Source organism: Manacus candei, unplaced genomic scaffold (assembly GCF_025592945.1).
Source record: "Manacus candei isolate 608988 ecotype Guabito, Panama unplaced genomic scaffold, ASM2559294v1 h1tg000050l, whole genome shotgun sequence".
Classification (NCBI taxonomy): domain Eukaryota; kingdom Metazoa; phylum Chordata; class Aves; order Passeriformes; family Pipridae; genus Manacus; species Manacus candei.
In genome coordinates this window covers 18,165,522-18,184,926 of record NW_026138098.1, presented here as the reverse complement: position 1 = coordinate 18,184,926, position 19,405 = coordinate 18,165,522, and the positions used below count along the sequence as shown (strand labels likewise).

Genomic DNA, 19,405 nt, shown 5'->3' with positions numbered 1-19,405 from the left:
TCACTGCCAGCAGTCACAGACTTTATCCAAATAGGGAATTTTAACTCACCGAAACAAATGAGTTACTTATGGAAAAGGAGCCCCCCCATTCTGCAACGACCACATCCAAATAGGCAGACAGACTCTTTCTGTAAACCAATATGGATAAGTGGCTGTAATTTTCCTAAGTTGCCTTTAAAACATGGGCTTTATTTTCAGTTCAGCCAGAAATGACCTTGTGTGACTTTGGTTCTAGTCTCCTTCTCAATCTGCAAATTATTACTCTGTAATAGGCAGAAGGACCTCACTCGTATTACCAGTGTGCTGCAGCCAATGTGCTCTTTCTTGGAAAGAAGGTGGCTGCCAGAGTCCAGGGCTAGAGTTAGAGTGTTCAGTGAGTTACATTCATTACATAGCAAGAACAACTGAGAAAAAATAAACACTTCTCAAGTCTATGACTAACTGAAGCTGTAAATTTCAAACACTTATTACAGAGTCATAGCTTAGTAAAACAACACGGGATGTGTTACATATCAGAGGGTAACCTTTAAAGAAGGACTTATGCTCTGGGGAAAGTTTTAAAACAGAACAGGATGAATTTTATGTGCCTTTTTTTTCATGTGGTTCTTATAATTAACCAAACTGTCACAGAAAATCATCCTAGAGGTCTGGATTCAATCCAGCCCTCTCCAACACATATCCCATCATCCACTCCACTGCTGAAGTATCCATACCGTATTCATTAAATCATTAGAACTGGTGAACAACTCTTCAATAGAGTTTTTTTTCCCAGCCCCTCTGTTTACAAATTTCCTCTAGGCAGATTGTGGGGATTTATCTGTCTTTTCATTTAATAGAGCCAAATATAGCTTTTCCCAAGGGACCAGAGCACCAGGTGCTTCCCAAACTGTTCTTACCACGTCTACCCAGCGTACGTAACTTACTGCTTAGTCCCTCTGCCTGGTCATTCAGGGCACACGCCATGATTTCTGATTACTGACTACATAACCTTACTTGACTTAAATAAATTACCTTTGTTTCAAAATTAAACAGCAATACAAAATCTTATTTCTTAGCTAAATGCATGTTGGCCAAGGGCTCAAAAATCACTCTCCATCAACAATACAAATCTTCCCATGTGCAAGAACTCCCAAAACAGAAAAAAAAAAAGGGAAAACTGCACAAAGAGACCAGATGATTAGCTTCTGATTCAACAAATTGTTTACAAACAGGTTTCAGCTTTACAACCACTTCTCTGTACAGTCATAAAGGGCAGCTACAGGGGCTCTGGAATTAGGTTTTTGTCCAAGATATTTGGGTGTTCAGACCTGGATCTTGTTTTTTTCTGGCATGGAGATCCACATAAAGGGAACTTACACATTGGAGGGAGGGTGAGGACAATCCTTAGTCTGAGAAAGTTTAGCTCTGTGTATTGGGGATGAGCAATTGTTCACTGAAGGTCACAGTTCATCATGTCCAAAATGCTCTCAGACATCTCTATTACAAGAGCAGCTGGGATGAAAACATGCATAGAGAGAAATATGTTGCACACATTTTTTTCTCCATATTTTTTCTCATTCTCCATAGGTTTTCTCAGATTCAATCAGTGAGAAAATCTGTCTGGGTAAGAAAACATGTAAACACGTGGTAAGCCATGCAAATATATGGAAAATGTCTGTTCTGTATAAGAAAGAGTTAACTATAGAAAGACTCAGCCAGTGACTTCAATATTTGCAGCCAGAGAACAATCTAAATTTATCCTTCTTTGCCATCTTGATACATACAATCTTAAAAGAGATCTAATGGAACACCAAGATATTTGTAACTTTCTATCAGTCAATGGTGGACCTGAGCTGTGTGAATAATATCTTAAAATAACACACTTGTGTTGGTTACAAAATTGTTACTTCTCCTCATGCTCAGTTGGGTGCAGAGGGCAGCTATGCTTCCTGGTCTGATTGTAGAGTGTAACAGTGGGACCACAAGACTGGAAAGGTTCACCTTGTTTATGGGACATGTGTTGCTTTGTATACACTGACAGGGCTATCTGTTTTGATTATACAGAGTAGTTTGAAAGAACAGCTCACATCCATACTCTCATTCTTAGCTTTGTTTCTGATTCACATTGGCTGTTGTAGATGTTCAGTCTGTTCTCCAGGTATTCACATAGAAGTGACTGAGACATGCCAAATTTACCAGCAGCTTCTCATTAGTGGTTTTTCCTTGATTATGACATCTGGTGAGGTTGATGACAATAACAGAAGAAAAATGCGAAGTTCAGTCATTTGGAAATGACTGAAGTGGAGGCCATTTTGCACAGTATGATGCTGAAATGTTAGGAATGATTGAGGCCAGATTTATAGCTCAAGCAGTTTTACATCTGTATTTCATTTGTGAGTAACCAATACAAAAAAATACCTTTAAAAATTTTAATCATTTCCCAACTGACCAAGAGCTCCAAATATTCTGTCAGCAATATAACCTAAACCACAGAATGTTGTTCTCATTGAAAGGAATTTCCAGTGTGTTTTTATATGGGTAGTCCAATAAACCTGTCGTAGTCAAGGCTGTCAGTATCCCACTTTTGACTCTACAGAATGATCTTCAATTGCTGGTCAGGAGGAGAGATTCCTATAATACTCCTGGATATGACAAGGAGACTGCTTAAAACTTTTAACTATATACCTGCCCCTTTATATACATTATATATATATATATATATATATATATATATATATATATATATATATATATATATATATATATATATATTAGCTCATATCTCCCCTTCTTCAGTAACTAATGGTCATTCTGCACATTGGCCTGCTGAAGCAACTTCTGTCCACAGCTCAGCATGACAGAGAATCATGCAAAAATAGGGTAAGTTATGTGAATTTGGTGACCAGGCTGTTACCAAATTAACTACCTTTCAGAGTTATGCAAAACTCCTTTCATTTACAGTGATGTATTAGGAGCAACTGATAGTTGAGGAACATATCTGATCAGTTTATGGCACATAGTGAGAACAAACTGAGCTTAAACTGTAAATAATGCTACCCAAATATTCTCCTTACATAGCACAGATGTAAAACCTCAGTCAAAATTATTCTATTTAACACACTTGATTAACACTGCCATGCACAATCAACAATAGCCCAAGTTGCTTAGGTTTACAAAATGAATTATACCATCTTATTAAGCCAGTTAGTGTACCACACACAATTATGTATTGCTTTGCAATGGAAGTTAAGCTCCCAGTTCAATGCCTAATCACTTTCTTGAGTGTTCAGCCACAAGACAAAGATGCACTTAAATGTCCCCCATGTCCTTAGAAGGGCAAAAATAATAGCTCTTTCCTTACAAGGCAGCTGTTCTGCTTGCACACCATGTCAGGCAAGGTGATAAGACAAAATTCTCATCCAAGATACAGTAGATAAATAAGAGACATTTCTAAAGCAGCTGAGCAATTGTTGCCAGCAACAAAGGGAGGGGTTTATGATTTTTGCATGCATTTGAAGTCTGTGGTTAAGTCATAAACCAAGATACTCTGATTAACTTCAAAATTCCTATTTGCTAGTGTTATGACCTTTGAGCTGGGAACCATCTTGGTTACCTGTCTGCCAGGCCCTCCTACAGGCTGATGGGGAAACATGATTAGTTTTGGTGGAAAGTTGACAGGATTTTCTGATGGGTTGCTGTACTCCCAGAACTATCCTCCTCCCCCCTGACAAGGTCCAACACTGCATTTATGAGAAGCAATTGAAAAAGAGGAGAGATTCCAAGTCTGTCCTTTTCCTCTCCTATAAGCAGGAAGGCAGAGTACACTGACTGCAGTGATGGAAATTCAACAGACGGGGAAGGGAGGTTCTTTGAACAGATGCCTGTTGCTTTTCAAGTAAACTCTGATAAGGTATGACATGCACATAATAAGGTAGGAAATGTCTTGCTGTGTTTACTTCTAAACCAGAGTTCCCCCCTTTCTGAAGGATTTACTATCTCCTTTTGGCACCACAGTCACACAGGATTCACTTTCCCTGTGCACTGGCTGATGGGAGCTCTGGCTGGAGGCATCACAGTTTGCTTGAGACCCCCTGAGCACAAGGCAGCCTGTCCTGGTTTACCAGCTGTCTCCTCCACTGTACAGAGCACTGCCTCTGAAGCTGTTTTCTGTAGGGAAACTGGCAGGGAGGGAGACATGCCTTACATCAGTGCTGTAAGTGCCCTGTCATCCACAGACCTTTAATGAGCTCTCAAATTGATACCATTTCAATAAGCAACCCAAGAGGTCATGGCCAGGTCCCACCCAGTGACTAAAAGCCACTCCTCTTGGGAGGATATCTCTGTCTGTTGCTCAAGCACATCATGGTTGGTCTGCATCCTTCCTTGGCGAGGTTAGCACAATCTAGCAGGGCAACTTTGGGCACCAGAAGGGAATAACAGAACCCCAAAACAAGATTTAAAAGATAGGACATTCTGTTCTTTGACTGACACGAAAAGGGATTTTTACCTCACACAACATGGACATGAAACATGGACTCATGACTTAGCAGTGATGAGACCTAAATTTTCCAGTAAAGTAAGTTTTATCCAAATAAAACAAATGGAAAAACAAATGGCAAATAACACAAAATGGTCCCACCTTCATTGCATCAGGGCTAAAGGGATCTCCCCACCCCTGAAGCATGCAAAGAAAACCAAACTCAGTCTGTAAAAACAAGCTTCTTGTACCTCAAAGATCTTGTGAGCTAATAATGTTTGCAAGGCACTTTGAAGGTAAGTGGCACTCTTATAACAATGCAAATGCCTGTTTGAAGCACAAGTTACGACTGCACATGTTGAGTGCCACTGGGCTGAACTGTGAGCAGAATATCTAACCAGAAGCCTGCTCAGGTTTTACCAGACTGACACCATTCACTGAGTTTAGTGCCTCCCTCCATGTTCTCATGGATCTTGCTGGATCTCATGCATCTGTTTCTCATGGATCTTCACCAAGTCTGAGGAGAAGTTCTCACATTCCTGCCTATGACAGACTGACCAGGAAATATGGGCATGCAGAGCTAATCCTGCAGGAGCTGAACATCTTATCTCAGACAGCTGTGGGCACCAGTATCACTGAGCTACAGCCCCAAAGATCCTACTGAACTGATTCACACTTCATTTTTTTTTTAATCTCCAAGGGATATATTGATTATTCAGGACTGCTTGTGCTGGAGATCTCTTCCTGATTAGGCCATGATCCAGTAAATCACACAGACCTACTCAGAGTCAAATTTTAAGGCAGACCCCTGGAGTCAGTGAGTGGTCTCATATGGTCAAAATCAGAATCTAAGTGCTTCACTGAATCAAATGTGATAACTGCAGGCAGTTGCTTTCTCTGTCAAGTCCCCAGAAATACACTAATTGTTGGCAAACAGCAACTATTAGCAAGCATGAACAATGATAATGTCAAGATACACAATGTAATTATCTGTACACAAAACTGCAATATGAACCTGTATAGCTATGAATAAGGCTTTGTTTGTTAAACTGGCCATTTCTCAACACTTAGATGCACATGAACAAGTTGAAACATAAATCAAAGATATAAGCCAGGCGTCCTCAACACTGGTGCTATTAGTCTTTGAGAGTCTGGACTGGACAATGCATTTTAAATAAAAGATATTTCCATAACAGATGCTGTTTATTTTTTCTTCTACTTCCCTGCTGGCAAAGATACCTACTGACCAGTTTAATTTTCGCTGCTTTCAAATTTTCTGGCTGCCCCTTCTGATTGTAAACATCAGTGTTTAGAAGTATGCTCTCGGGAAGACTGATAAAAGCTATTCTTCAAAATCCTGAAGCATAAGCCAAATTTGAGAAGTCTTCTTATTTTCATTCTACCCCTACAAAATGCAAGACTTTATATCCTGAGCAAGTACTAAGAAAAGGAAGCGGGGAATCTTGGATTTTGTTTTTAGCTTCACTACTTACTGAAAGAAAATACATGAAAGTACCAGAACAGGTCCTGCCCCACCAGGCAGCAAGGACACTCCAGAGAAGAAAGAGGAGATGGGTTTACATCAGTGCAAACTGGGACCATGTGCTACTGTGGACATAGCTGTGGGCATTGAACACTGGTCTGGGTGCTGGTCACAGAGAGAACTTTTGTTCCATGTTTCCAGCCATTTTGGTGAATTATAAAAAGTTAGAAGATTTGTCCCAGACAAACTTGCTCAAAATTCAGAAGGGAAATAAAGAAAGCAACAATTGTGGCTTTTTTTTTTAATAATTAATTTTTAAGAGAAAACTGAGCCCCAGATGACTAACTCCTTTTAGCAAAGGTGAAAGGTTAACAGTGTTCCTTGCTCTTTGCAAATGCACATATTAGTCAGGAGCAAAGCAGATTTATTCCTCATCTTTAGGTTACAATACATACCAGCTTTGAAACCAAGTAGGTTTCTTAAAATTGAACAAAAACCTGAATTGTATAAATCTGTTGGTGAAACACTTACAGTGCTTCTGACAAAGGAAAAATGCCTGGCTCCATACCTGAAAAAGATTTTTTTAGTGTAATGTTTTCCTGTTCCTGTCATCTTCAACATCACCTGAGTGTCCTTGAAGGAAACCATTGACATGATGTCAATTTAGAGGACAGGGATTTTTTGTGTGACTTGTCCTAAACATTGATCAGCCTTTGGTGCCTCTGCCCAATGCAGTGAACAAGGCAGAGGGGATTATTCCTTCCAGTCAGTTATGTTGTGGAGTGGTTACACTGGAAGAGAAGTCACTATCCTGTCACAATTTTGACTCTTTCCCACCAAAAGTCCTGAATTTTTAGTCCTTTCCCTCCAAGTAGATGATTTCTGCCTGAAGTTTATCCTGTGTGGTCTCCTGACAAATTCTTTCGTAGCGGAAGTTTGTGGCTCATCTGACAAGGCATTCACATCACTCACATTCAGAAAAGCCATCCTTGCTTTTCCTTGGGAACTCACAGCTTACAAATATCTTGTCTTAGAAAGTTCACATTTTTCATTTGCTTCCTCTCACATGGAACTCCCAGGAAAAATAGTAAGTTTGCAAGTGATTCTGCCATTGTTTGCTGCAGGGTTTTCTTTACTGAAAACTCTGAACTCCCTTCTCTTCTCTGTAGAGACAAAAAAAATTCAAGATCAATTAATCCTCTGGATCAGAAAGCTTTACCTGTACCTTTCAAACTTCACAAAGGGGAGTTCAGTATCAACCTGCTGTGAGAGGAGAGTGGTGCATTCTCCAAGCTCCTTGGACAATCCTAAGCAGAAACGGTCCTGTCTGGGATGGGGGAAGGAACCAACCAGCTGCTTACTTGAAGTGTTTTCACAGCCAACTCTTCACAGACAGGAGGGTAGATGTGGAGTGCCCCACATAGTAACCTGCCCTCAGCCATAAGCTTCCTGTATTTCACACCACAAGCCCAGACAGCAGCAGCAGCAACTGCCTGATACTCTGATTAGCAAATCAGGAGCCCAGTCTTCCTGCTGAGCTGAGAAGCCAGTTGTTAATTGACAGGCTTTGGTGATTTCCAGATGTCATGACATGAGCTGGAGAAAGACAATTAACAGATAATTGCAAATAGTTTATCAGGGAAATTATTTCCATCAATGGACAAAACAGCAGTTTGCCATCAGGCTCCACAAATTCACTGAATAGAGACAACATCCATAATTCTGGGCTTACAATTTCTTAAGTGATTTACTTTTGGTCGCTTTGTCCCTACGTTCACCCAGCTAGTTTGACTCATTGCAACCCAGCTGAAGAGGAAAAATGGCTGGAACAGTCAGTGTGCAGAGAGCATCAGCTGTATCTTCCAACTCCCCGCATGTTCCTTATATGATTCATCACACAGCGCTTATATATCCAGCCCACTTAAGCTAAAATGATCAAGAAAAGCCAAAATCACCTTTTGTAACAGCAGACAAAAGTTTCCAGTATAATCAGTGCTAAAAATACAGGTCATGGACTATTGCTCCACAAAACATGAGCCACAGGAAAGGCAGAACTCATTTAACAGCTCCTCCCAATTTTCTTCCTCTTTGATGGCTCAGCATGGGCTCTTAAGTCCTGCTGTCTGCACAGTACTATTGCTTTCACCTACCTTAATGTATCCTGTTCAACACTACTCAGTCCCAGTACTCCACAAATAAAAAAAAATTTGGTAAGATCCTGTGAAGATAGGGCAGCATTACCCCCAATTTACAGATAGAACAGCAAGGCACAGAGCTAAAGATCACAAGTTGCCATGCTGAGAAATCAAGGCCCAGGTTCTACCGGGTTTTAGGTACCCACTTGAAGTGGGGCCATCACAGCTCCTTCACACTCCCCCAGAATAACACTATTGGCCCACATCTACCTATGTCTGTCAATCCCAGGCCATCTTGAGTGCAGACACATGTTTGAGGACATGATTTGCACAGACTTTACACTGCCTTTCTAGGATTTAACCAACATTTGCCATTTAGCCACACTGATCCTGTAAACAGCATCTTTTCAACTCCACATATGTCCTTTAGACAGCCCCAAACCACCACACAACCCTCCTCTTGTACACTCAGCACACAAGACTATGACAGTGATTAACCAGCCTCATATGTAACCAATTAACCAACTTTTCAGGCAAGTCCTCAAGACTCCATGCTTCACTTTGTCTCCATAAGGCATTTTTATCATGATGGATAATCTATCTTCAGCACTGGCAAAATCCTTCTGGGACAGGCAACTTTTCTAGAGGTACAGACTGAATAGCTCTCATATGCATGTATAAAGCAAAGAGGAGGAATCAGAGAAAGAAAGGCCAGAAAAGGTATAATTGTATGAATCTGACCAAAAGAAAGGAAGTGGAGATTGACTGGAAGAAATTGCTCCTAGACCAAGAAGTAGTCCAGGAAAAAATGACAGATTTCCCTTTAGTTAAGACCATTAAAAGGTAGTTTGGACAGAGTTCAGGAAGAAATAATTGCATTGAGTTTTTGCATGCATCATATGCCAAATAACTACTGCAGAACTGGCTTGCTACTACAGCATTTGTTTTCTGTATCATTGTTTTGTAGATATTTCAGCTGCACAGAGGAGCTAAGTTTTACTCACTTAGGCTGAAAACAGTATCCTACTCACAGCTGACCTTCAAATTCCAAGTGCCAAGTCCCTCCCACTCCCTCCTGGCAGGGGCCACAACCAGTGTTAAACTCTTCATCCCTCTCCGTAGGCAGAGCCTTAAGGTACAACAAGCAAGTGATCCTCCATATAAATATCACTATATTCCTTAGCACAAAGTTCACTGAACCTTTTGGTGTAAATTGCATTTTATTTCAATCAGGAAAACATCAAAATTACAGGAAACAAAAGTAAACATGTTAAACCAAGCAGCACATTTATGTCCTCATGCTCCTGATATTCGAATTGCCCAAATCAGGAATTTAGCAAAACATATGACAGCCTCCTTCTGTCCTTCAGGATGCCTTTGCGAGGGAGGAAGAACTTCTTCACTGTGCAGGTGACTGCTCACTGGAACAGTGACCAGGGGGGTTGTGGAGTCCCCCTCACTGGAGATACTCAAGAACTGCCTGGACACAATCCTGTGCAATGGGCTCTAGGATGACCCTGCTTGAGGAGGGAGGTTGGACCAGGTGACTCAGTGTGGTCCCTTCCAGCCTGACCAATTCTGTGATTCTGAGAAGTCAGTGGAGCTGGTGCTTTTCCTATTACAGTGTTGAAATACAGGACATATATTCCAGTCATGAAGCCAGTGTCAAGCTGCACTGGCATGACCTATGCACACTGCTCTACAGACTTGTGCTAATGTCACAGCAAACATGAAGGAGCACTGATGCACCTTCCTCTTGCTGTGAGAACTCAAAGAAGTGTTTTCCAATGACCTGAGGGTTTTACTTCTGCTTCATGGGAATGTTTTGGAGGGTCAGTTAAAAGGAGTAGCCAAGTCCCTTGAAACCAGCCACAACCTCACCACCCTCTTACACCCAGGTGTACACCTCCTTTGATAGCAGCTTTAGCCATGCTGTCCTGGAGGAGTCATCACCACCACCAGCAGAGATGAGAGGCAGCAGTTCCCCAGAGCCTGCTCTGTATCACTTGAGAACAGATTGTTCCAATATAGTGTGTTGGTTTTATGAGACAGACAAGTGTCCATTGGGACATAAGGTGTAATTATAGCACAATTTCAATTAAGAATCAAACTTTGGTCCAATAAGGTAAAAAGGTCAGTGCTATATCTAGCAATACAGCTGGATGGTGGCTTTGCACTTGGCTACAAAACGAAGGGAAATCCTAACTGGGCCAAAAATATCTCTGTCTTCAGCCATGATTTGCTGCCAAGCATCAATCCCAGAGCAAATTCTGAAAGGATATTTGCTGAGATTTACAGTTTAAGCAATGCATTATACGCTCCTTTGTTTTATCAGGTTCAGGCTGCAACTTCCTTTCTTTCCAGAAAGCTTTTTTCCTTTTTTTTCTTCCTTCCCAAGCTTTGATCACAAAATAACTAGCTGAAGAGATCCTCCTTTATGGTGAGTGTTTCAACTGTCAAGTTTTAGATTATAGTAAAAAAGAAAACTAGCACATTGTCCTGCTGTAGTTTAAACAAGGATTTAAGAAGCAAACACAGAAAACAGACTTGTCAGTTAATCAGTGGGAAATTATCTCAGAGCACCTCCTAGGGGACAAAGTCTGAGAAAACACCTGGAAGGGAATTGGATGAAGCACTAAGAAAACAAATAGTTAGCATAGCATTCAAAAGGCAATGTCAAAACAGCATAACTTGTTCAAGCTCTAAAATTCCATCAAAAATTCAATACGCTCAAAAGGTGTTGGACAGTGCTTAACATCAAAAGTCAAAAACTGGTCCAAAGTGACATGAACGAGTATACTAAGCCACAGGCTGATTAGGAAACCAGCTGAAAACCCAAGAGGAAAGCAGAGGTCAGGTAAATTCACTTGGTGGCTGGAACCAGTAGTGCAGGCAAGTCAACCCCAGCACTACAACTGTCCATTGGGGCTTTTACAAGTGACTTAGGCCATATACAAAGCACTACATCTCTGCAAGAATTCAAAGTGCTACACAGGAAAATTCTTTTTCTTCAAACAGATCTTAGCCTGGAAGTAAATTCTTGGAAGAATTTACAGACTGGAATAGCAGGGCCTATCCAAATAAGGCAGATGTCACTAAAACTGGACTAGGTTAAAAAAAACTCAACGCTTGGGCACAGAGAACTATGCCAACAAGATCTGAGCAGAGGATAAAATGGATCTGAAAGTTAACATGAGAAGCAGAGTGTAGGGCTCTGAACTTCTCACCCACAGACACATGGAAAAGGAGCAGACCCTAAAATTGAAAAAAAGAATTGGCATATTATTACATCAGTGACAATATCTGAGAAATTGCAGTGGGCATGGGGTCACAATAACTGTCCATGTCTCCCAGAGAACCCAACAGCAAATTATGGGTATAATCAAATGAGTCTGCTCCTTCTGCCATAGGCAACATTTTCACCTTGTTCAATAACACTGGTAAAAAAATTGAATAGCTCAGATATGCCTCTTGTTCAGAGCTAACTTGCTTCCAGAAACCTTTGGCAAAGTGGACAGTGCCTCCAATAGCAAAGGTTTCTTGTTTATCTAGGTTTCTTATGAAAAGAAGGGTTATTATTTATCTAGGCTTTCCAGAAAGTTGTCAAAAAAATTGTGATCTGAGCAGAAATGAACTGATTTTATCTTGCTTACACTAGTCAGAATTACCATCAACTTCACCAGTACAGACTTGTACCATAGAAAAAGGAAATGAGTGGGAGAACTTCCTCGTGGTTTTAAATATACTAACAGAGTGTGTCTCCCAAATATGCTCATGTGCAACTGATAACAAATGCAGCAGCAGATCCAAAATTTTGCTGATAAAGATTTTAGAGGACATTAAATCCACAGGTAATCCCATTATAGTAGAGAAAGGTATCTTAAAAACTGCTCATGAGCTCACCTTTGTGGGAAACATCTTTTATTAGCATTGGAAGCACACCAATTATATGTTTTTGGAGGCAAAGGCAAGCAATTACCAGAGTCTTATGCCAACATGGAACCTTACTAGTGTCAGCACTGAGACAATCTATAGCAGAAAAAAACCAAACAACCAAAACAAAACAAAAAAAACCAAACCCACACACCAAATTTCTACCCACCTCTCAGTTATGGTGCCAGAGCTAGAAATATGGACAGAATAAAGAATTTAAAAAATTGGGAGCATTCATGACAGCCCACAGCTGCAAAAAACATGCAGGAGAAAGCTCCCGTACAAAAAGGTTTGTCACTTGAGTTCTGCTTTGGTGCTCACTAAACCAAAAGGCAGAGAAGCTGGTCCATAGAGGCCCAGAGCAAAAATGATTGAGACAGAAACTTTACACACTAACAACTTGAAGAAATTAAAGGAAGAGCCAAGGAAAGAACTGGCTGGCAATTCTCAGTCTTCTGCACCTGACAGTGCAAGCCGCCAATTGGTTTGGATATCTTGCCATTTCCAGTTTGATGCGACATGGGAAACAAAACTTCTCCTTGTCCTGACTGCTATTTGAACCCAGCATTTAAATCCCAAAGGAAGAGGCTTCATTAGAGGTGCTAGTTCCCAAACTTACAAGACATACCAAACAACACCCCAAGCTCTAGCTAATTAACCTTTTATCTCTTAAGCTTTCTGCCCTTTTGCTGGAATCACACCACGGACATTGCTCCTGCACCTGGTTTTCTATCCTTCCCTGTGATCCCAGTGTCTTTGGCTCAGAGTCTGAATTCCCCATCTCCTTCAGGCCAACCCCTTGCATTCAGTGTTCCTGCAGCCTGACAGCCAGATGTGGAGCTCAGCCTCAGGGCCACACTGCTTTTTCACTCAGACTAAAGAGCTGCATCAGCAGTTGACATCTATTTGTTTGGGGTTTTTTTAAAATAATTTTACTTGCACACATGTTCAACTGAAAAGTGCTCACAACTGCTGGAAAAAGCAGAGAGTCTCCAGCTTGCCCTGTGGATGCAACAGAGGAGCCAGCAGTCAATTCCTCACTAGGAATGCCTCCAGATCACACTAGGCAACAAGAATCAGTCCGGGAAGCCAAGCTGCTATACACAAACCATAAACTATCTGTCAACACCCAGACCTGATCCTGCCCAACTTTCTAAATAACACAGATCCACAATGTTGTTCTGCTGAATCTCAGAGCTCTGCCAACATTTCTTGGACTGCCCATCTCCAACTATCAATACATTGAGACCCATATTCTTTGTACACTCATATTTTAGAGGGAATGAAAGTGTTATTCACTTCTAAAGCCCTCCCTGCAGAGAAGTACCCACAAGGTGTGTGCTCACAAGCAGCCGCTCACTGCCACTCCTATCACTCACATGAAAAAATTGTTGAGCATGAGAGTTTGTTATTCCCAACAACTTCCTAATATGTCTGATCCAGATATGGCAGCAGAGCACTCCAGGTAGGCCAGTACCTGCAGGACAACAAAAAACTTGAGAATATAATGTAGGAAATAAGTTAACACCTGAAGCAAGGAATACAAGGAGATGAACACATTTAATGCAATTTAAATCAAAGGGTTCTTGCCTGGAACACTTAGGAAAACTAGACAAGTATAGCAATAATGGGAATATTTTCTTGCTTCTAGGCAGTGAGAGGTTAGTAAAGTACAGCCCTGGGCCCATCAGTTACACAGGCTCAGCTTAGAACCTGTTTACACAGAACTGAGAGTGCATGTCCTGGATTTGTGTTGAAGCTTTTATTTGTACAGTCTTCCTTTGGGCTTCAGAGCTCTTCAATACTACACATAACAAAAATAAATTAGATAAGAGATAGTAGAGCAGGAGCCCAAAGAACAGAAAGAAAAAAGACAACAATACACCCAGTCCATCCAGTCTGGTTACAAACTGCAGCGGATAGCAAAGTTTCCAAATTCCTTTGAAATATTTGAGTGCTGCAGCGATAGCATGATGGATTTAGATTCAAGACACTGAAGAACTATCCAAGAAAACTAAGCCTTTGATTTGCACTCAAGTAAATCTTCCTCTGAATTAATCTGCACAGCTCTGAGATAACACATGGATTTTTATTTTTTTTTTTTTAACACAACCTAACCTAAGCAAATCCCCCACACGCAGTGAATGGTGGGGAAGCAAAAAGGAAAGCAGTTTGTACTTTCTAAGGAACGGAAAAACACTTTGTCATTCACTCTGAGTTTGGCTTTCAGAAGTGCTGCCAGGGCACTGAGTGTTTGATATAACCAGTCTGCTACCAAGAGCTTCATTTAAGCACGGGGAGCTGCCTGCATCACTGTGTGATTCTCAAAACAACAGGGGTCTGGGTAACATCACCTCACCCACTCCTGCTCTCACTCAGCTAACATGACAGAGAAACTGCACCAAGAGCTCCAGCCTGATGAAGCCAGTGGGTACTTAGAGAACTGCATAAACTGGCATTACTGGTCCCCAGGGGATACAAGGCTATGAAGGCAGGCTGGCAATTTTTCAGCAGTAAATGAAATCAGCCTTCACAACTGGGCATCACATACTTTTTTACCCCCTTCTGCCATCAGGAGCATCACTGTTATGTTCCACTGCTTGTTGCAGGAACAAGACAGTGTTGTAGGATGACCAAGGTGGGATGGGTTCTTGTTTAACCTGCACAGATCTTATAGAAAAAACATGTCTTTATTTCTGTTCCTGAATTTTACTGTCAGTAAACCTAACTCTGCAGTAACTCACTCTCTGCTGGTCCTGGCTGGACTCAGCCCTTCATCCTTACAGCCCAGACCCTGTCCAGGCTGCAGGGGCTGACTGCCCACTGCCCCTCTGCACTGCAGGCAATGCCCAAGTTGGAGGGCAATTTCCTGGGTCCGGGCTCAAACCCAGCCCCCTCACAGAGCCCACTGCCCACAGGCTGTGTGGGAACACACAGGTGTTGAGCTTTGCTGGGGGAAAATATCTCCACTCCTTAAATGTCTGCTGCAAAACCCCTGCTGTGTCTGTTAGTTTGCGTTCCTCACCAGCAATTTTTTAGGAACAGCTGAGCACTCGGATTCCCCTTTCCCTGGGACTGAAAGCCAAGCAAACCCAGCTAGTACACACAGCTGCTCCTTCATCTAGAAAGAGTGTTTCACATCTGGCTAGGCCACTCTTTGAAAGCACAGTGAGAAAACATACTTGGATATTAGTCAATTAACACAACAAAAGACACCTGAAGTAGTTCTTTTCGTGCATGCTAAATGCTATTCCTGAAGCCTTCTGGGTTTCTACCACAAGCATTTTCTCCATGTAAGGAAAACTTACCTATTCTCTTCTTGGCATGCCTCAGGCAGCATACTACTTCTTTAAGACACAGCCCTCTTGTTGGGATAGCCAAATAGAGCCCGAGTTAGAAACATGGGTTCTTCAGGCAGTTTCTGCTCAGTGGTGCATCTGACAGGTTTCTATCACTGACAAGCCTTTGCCAAGTGATTGTGTCTATTGCACTGTAACTATAGTTATGGAGATCACAGCTGATGAGTGACAGTAACAGTTTGGGGCACTCAGTCTGATGCAGTCCAACATCTTTTCTCACATGGCTGCACTGAACCACCTCACAGCAGTTTGAAGCAACAGTCCTCAGGCACCTGTGTGGAAACTGGGTCACAGACCTGCACTGACCATCCCAGGACCATCCCACCTGCTCACAAAGGCAGGACTGGAAAGCAAACCCAGACCTGTAAACTCTCAAGACTGTGAATTCAGCAACAAACCACCTGATCACAAGCAAAATCACTAGGACTAGCAGGACACCCAAGTCTTGCAGCAATCAAGTCCATTCAAATTGAGGCAGACCTTGGCTGAAGATAAGCTGCAGCACCGCCAGGAACGAGCAGGGACAGACACAGAGTCTGCTGTTCAGGGCAGTGTCCCACATCTGAAGGGCTGCATTTTTACACCCCTTTTCAGCAATAGCTGAAGAAACAGCCTAGAGGTTACAGACATTAGCACATTATGTGGAAGGCTAAAGGGATCAAGTGAAATAACCCATGCCAGTTATTTTGCAATATCACTGGCCCTCACCTACCGCACTGTGCAGACTGGTGGGTGGGGTGTGGAAGAAGCAGACAGTATCTCCAGCTGAACAACTCCCATTTAGAACCAACTGACTGTTTAAAGGGAGATCCTGAATTTGGGGTATTCAGACAAGTACAGCATTAGAGTAGTTAATATGCCTAAAATTTACATCAGTCCCAGAGGACCACATTTCCTGTACAACAAACCCCACAAGAAGGGGAAATTAGATTTTTCCTTCATCGATGTTTGGCTCTGTTACAGAGGATTTGGCTTTTTGTCTTGCAGGAGCTTCCCTGGGGAAATAATTTCCTTGAGGTCTACTTTCTCCTTCTGCCTGGCCTTCACCTGAGCAAGGGTTACAGAGGGCCCTCAGTCTGATCATCAGGAAGTCTCCAAGACTGAGGCTGTCCAGGATCCCTGCCGAGACCAGCTTTGCTCTGCATCAGGCAGCATCTTGCTGGCAGACACCATCAAAGAAAGGGCAATTGCACAGCAGCTGATCTACAGTTGCCCATTCCACTCCCTGTGGACAATATTGGGACAGGAGATGGCCACAATGCATCCTTGTAAGGCAGTGAGCACATGCATGCCAGAGGTGCCAGCCTAGACCCAGAGTCTCTGTGGGTCTGAGACTTCTCATTCATACACCACACCCCAAAGTTATGCAGAGTCCCCAGTATCCTGCAAATGTAGCAAATCAGACTCCTTCCCTCCCAGATAGCATGGCTGTCACCCTCATGCCAAAATCTGAAGTTTCACCAAAATGCTAATAGGCAAGGAGCTGGAGTTCTCTCCTCCTGCCCTCCTCCATATGCATAATTTAAGCCTGAAAACTATCTGAGCAGAAAAATACATCCCTGAGAAAAAAAAAAAAATCTAGTGGCTGTGTGTGACCTCACCCCAGCAGCATATTAATTTACTTCTAGATAAAGTTTTAATAGATTCTGACCTCCAGCATCAGGAACACCTTCCTCAACAGCCACATAGCCTGGCAGCCTACTCCTTTGTTTGTGCAATACTTTCAGGAACTTCTCAATAAAGTCAATGACAGGAGCATACATCAGTTTCTTAAGATTGTTAATTCTGTCTGTACACACTTCCAGTACCCTTAATATTCCAGCTACTTGCCGTCCACAGAGAAATCATTTGAGAATACAGCTATGATCATACTTTATTGGGAGAAACACACTTAAGCCTATAAATATCAATGTTCAACTTGAAATGTAATGTCATTGCAGGAGTTAGTCATAGTTATATTGACTATTGGCTGAGTTTCTTGACTGTCACATAGCTGGGTCTAGAGAGGTAAGGTTTGTTTTGCTGCCACTATTCGTTCCCAAATGATCCTAGGCAACTCATTTCTCTTCTACATATATATAATTTATTTTTCTGTCAGTCAGTTTAAAATATTACAGAAAACTGAAATGCAGAACAGTAGATAATGCCTACATGGGCTCTCATACACAGTATGAGTAAAGCCTGATATGTTTTGAGGCTATTTTTTATCCTCCATACCAATGTAGTAACAATTTGCCATTGATTTCAACAGACATGGGCTCATTTAAATTGTATCAAAACTTTGTGAAGGTCAGCACAATTCTGATATGATACTATGGAAAACAGCAAAAACAAATATAAACCAACAGGCCAGGGGAGAGGGAAACACCTTCAGTAACGTGGCATCAGTGTCCTTCCATTCCTGGTCCATGTGACATTTTAACAAAATGTAATGCATTTCATAGGTAAAGGTTCTGCTAAAGCTAAGTTTGAGATATGACATGCAGGACTCAGCAGGGCTGTGAAAGATAAACTCACTGTACAGAAGAGCTGGAATGGTGGCAGAGCGCTCAAGAAAGGCACAAACAGAATCTCTCTACATGCCAAGACAAAGCACAGGAGAACCAAGAGGTCTCAGAAAATATTAAGGACTGTGAAGGAGGAAAGTTTACAGATGTTTGCACAAGTCTTCTCTGCAGGAAACCCAAGTGACATGACAACTTTGTGACCCTGTGTTGGCCTAAACAGCAGCAACCAGTATCATGCCACTGTACATGGGACAACTCTCACCCCAAATACCCCATCCTGAGGATATGAGCACACAGCAGCTCAGACCCTGGGCAGATCAAACAGCAGATGTATTAAGAGAGCCACATTCCCCCAGGCCTTCCACAGGGGCTTAGGAAAGGTAAGGAACGAGTCAATGAGACAAGCTCGGGAACCATAGGGAGAAGAAATGCCCTGGCTTTTTTTTTGGGCTGACAACGTCAGCACAGTTCAGTCATCAGCTACAAGCAGAGCCCAAGAGAGTAGCCAGATGGAGAGGACTCAGCAGGCTGAAGCTGTGAAGAGCCTGCAGGAGACATTGCAGTTCCTCTGTACAAAAAGCCAGAGTTACACACTGCTGCTGCAATCCAAGGGACAAAGCTAAAAGCTGCTTGTCTGGCAGCAGTGAGACTTCAGGAGGAGCAGGGCAGGGAGTTTGGAGAGAAATTGAAAAAGCAACTGAGCAGAATAGCATTTCTGCAAAACTACTTCAACTGCATTGAATTTACTTCCCTACGTAACACAGCTGACCAATAAACAGAAAACAAGACCTTTTAAGAAATAGAACATTTACTGCTCTTAAAGACATACCTCAAATACAGGTTTGCTTCCAAACAGTAACAGAGGAAAAAAAAGCCTCCATTTCTCAAGCCGTTTATCTGCACTCACTCTCCACCCCAACAGCTGTAGAGCTTCAGTTCTGCCTAATACCTCTCCAGATTTATTGGATGCCCAGCTAAAAAGCACTGATTGTTCCCTGTTGCAGTATTTTGCCACGGGTGAGGAATGTGGGAGGGATCCATAATATTTTTATGACTATTATATGACCTTCTGTTAACTTGATGGGATAAGTCACATGGCTCTCCCCAAGAAGAGGGCAAAAATCCCTTGAACTGTATGCTCCTGGTGAGGCATAGAGGTCAAACCAACAGTGGAGCCTGAACACTGTTAGGAGTTTTAATTAAGAGTTATGAATCTAGATACTATAGGTTGCTATTTTTGGAGCTGCTAAATTAACATACAAGTAAGAAACAGGAGGATCTTATCAAAAGATAGGGCACTTCTGCCTCCCACCATTAAGGGATGTGAAATTGTTAAGTTCTGTATCTAAAACAGCATTGATTTGTGGTGCCTGATTTATCAAGGCCATAGAGCACCAAGGCAAAATCTTGCCTCTACTTCTGTCTCTCCTCATGCCAAGCAGAAGCTAATCCCCTAAAACCTCTCACCATCACAGACTGCATTTCTTTAAGAAGGGTGTCACCTCCCCTCAGTTCACTTAACACACTCTAAA

The 19,405-nt window shown here is 42.1% G+C and overlaps 1 long non-coding RNA gene across 1 annotated transcript in view; it reads right to left on the bottom strand.

The window, feature by feature from the left end:
• LOC127477246 (uncharacterized) overlaps positions 1–18,790 on the bottom strand; it is a 66,747-nt gene extending 47,957 nt beyond the window's left edge. Inside the window, exons 1-2 of the long non-coding RNA XR_007906902.1 lie at positions 18,703–18,790; positions 13,387–13,484 (exon numbers count right to left, since the gene is read on the bottom strand). This is a non-coding gene — a long non-coding RNA (uncharacterized LOC127477246). The remainder of the gene's footprint in view (positions 1–13,386; positions 13,485–18,702) is intronic.
• Between the last annotated feature and the right edge of the window lie 615 nt (positions 18,791–19,405).